This window comes from Portunus trituberculatus, chromosome 44, assembly GCF_017591435.1.
Source record: "Portunus trituberculatus isolate SZX2019 chromosome 44, ASM1759143v1, whole genome shotgun sequence".
Lineage (NCBI taxonomy): Eukaryota > Metazoa > Arthropoda > Malacostraca > Decapoda > Portunidae > Portunus > Portunus trituberculatus.
The window spans coordinates 4,805,554-4,808,053 of NC_059298.1; the positions used below are offsets into that span (position 1 = coordinate 4,805,554).

At 35.2% G+C, this 2,500-nt stretch overlaps 1 protein-coding gene across 1 annotated transcript in view; it reads left to right on the forward strand.

Annotated features, from left to right (window-relative positions):
* Positions 1–2,500, forward strand: part of LOC123518709 (hemicentin-1-like) — a 42,993-nt gene that overhangs the window by 30,648 nt on the left and 9,845 nt on the right. The gene's annotated exons all lie outside the window — the stretch shown is intronic.

Genomic DNA, 2,500 nt, shown 5'->3' on the forward strand with positions numbered 1-2,500 from the left:
AGCACATCATTCCCCATGCTGGATATCATTAAAGTCTTGAATGTAGGATTGGAAGTCCCTTTTAACACTTTATTCCTGCTTGTCTTGCTTTTACGCAAAGTGTAGCCTTTAAGTTTAGAAAGAGAGGTTCACATGTTTTCAGAAACCTTGTGAGTTGAGTAGTAGACATTGCCTTCCTTCTCAACCAGAGGAGTCAGATGCAGCATGTACCCAATATGTTTTGTGTTTCTCAATGTTGTTATCATACTGAAGTTACTGAACTCATATGGTGAGTAGGAGGAAGTTAGTGCTTTCTTTTTGCACAGGATATTTTCTTTCTTTTATGTAATATGGTAATAATAATAGATAATACTGATAGTGCTTTATTATTTAGTGCCAGAGGGTAGCAATACCATAAAATAGGAGAGCCTTACATTTCTAGAAAGTTAGTGAGAAAAATGAAGGATTAGAAGTTGGTGAAGGCAAAGACTGCACATTAAAAATGAAGGGCCTACATTAGTGTTAAAACTGGACAAAAGAAATTTCAAGAAGAAAAATGGTCTGACCTTGCAGTGATGGGTATTTCATTGAAGTTGGTATGGATAAACAAATTGTCTTCCTGCAGTCACTTGTCTGTATTGGCCTCACTAAATGGAATATGCAGCCATTAGATGATTCACTTGCCAAAACCAAGATATTGTTGTATAATGTTATTCATAATGAAGTTGAAGGAAAATTCTATCTTCCAGGTTTGCTACCAATGAGAAATTTGTACATATTGTACTCAGTAAAGTGATTGTGATTGGTAATACAATGTGGGACAAGCATGGCCATCACAGGTCTGGCATCAAGAAGAATGCACACAGCAGTGCACAAGGTGACTTTATATTACACAAGAGCTAAGTCACTGAATTGAAATACCAGTTAATCGAGGCTAGCCTACACATAGATTATTTATGGACAAAGAGCACCAACAGAAGCTTCTACTCCTACAAGAACATGTTCATTGCTGAATTTGACTTAAGCTTTGTTCCTGCTCATATTAACACATGCAGTACCTGCAATAAAGTTCCCAGCTAGTATCAACTCCATGAAGGCTGTGGAGTGACAAGAAGAGTACAGGCTCAAGGAACAGGAAAAGAACAGTACATGCTAAAGATGATCAAGAAATCTCAACAGCCTTTTGAATGTCAAAGTTTAATTACCTTAATGTACTTACACTGTGTTTCAATCTGCAGCAGATATTACCTACCCAGAAACCTTCAGCCGGTATCTTGAACTACAAGCAGAAACTTGGGAATGGTAATTTCTATAGTAGTAACTTGTAAACAAGAAAATCAGTGATGGGATGTTCAAAGTATCAAGAGGAAAATGTGGTAGTGTTGAAGAGGCCAATGGTCTCCTCAAATAAACCAGTTACTTTCATAATGCTGATGATGGAAAGGAGTTCCTCCTAGTCTTGGACAATTATGATGAACAAAGTAAAAGCATTAATATTTTCAAGTTGTGTTTGATACTATTGCATCAAACTCTTTCTTACCATTATACATGTTCTCTATCATTACACTTATGTTCCTCTTTCTTTGTCTCTTATACATGTTATGTGACTGCCACTTTTTGGTGTGTAGAAACTAAATTCTGGAAATAATTGTTCATATCAAGAAAATTTGAGTGCATTAGGATGATTAAGGATGCTACTGAGGAAGGTTTACTTTCTATTACAAATGTATATCAGTATTATTTAGGATGAGAGTTACGTGCATCATGGCATGAGCGTTGTGTTATCGGACTTTTAGGGCCAGTTTCTATATCTTATGTATGAAATAAATTTGGGTGTTTCATAGTGTTTGGTTTAGAACATAACTGAGTATCCTTAAGGGTGGTTGCAGAGATTCTAAAAGTACCATGGTAGTATTTCAATGCATAAGGTTCATAAAAAGAAACTATGAGCAGATGAAGAAGGAGCAGTATAATACTGTATGTTGATTAGTTCATTAGACTCTAAAAAAAATTTTTTATTTACATTTAATACAGTTGATGATTAATTTTACTTGAAAACAATTTTTAGCACATCAGAAACACTACCTTTGTATCAAGAAGGAAAGCCTAGGTAATCTTGGAAAATCAAGAGTTTAGAATGGCTGTAGAATCAAGGATGCCAAGGTATTGATGGTGAACCTGTATATGTTGAATTATTTATGACATAAGGCTTCATTTGTGTATGTACAGTATTGTTCATGCATCTTATTGCATTATAAAGACATGCTTTTAATTGACCTTCCTATATCTTACATATAGGATTAATTATGGTTCCTTTTGAATCAGAGTGGAGATGGATAGATCTGGTCTGTGTGGGAGTTGAAATCAGAGTTATTGAGAGAGGCAGCTGATAGTGTGATCTATCTCCACCATCTTCTCTTACCTGCAGTTCAGAACTATGCCATCATTATTTCAAGTTTCACTCTTAGTGGATCATTATTTTTATGCTATAGAAAGTCTAAACTTTTTTTAACTGCCGTCC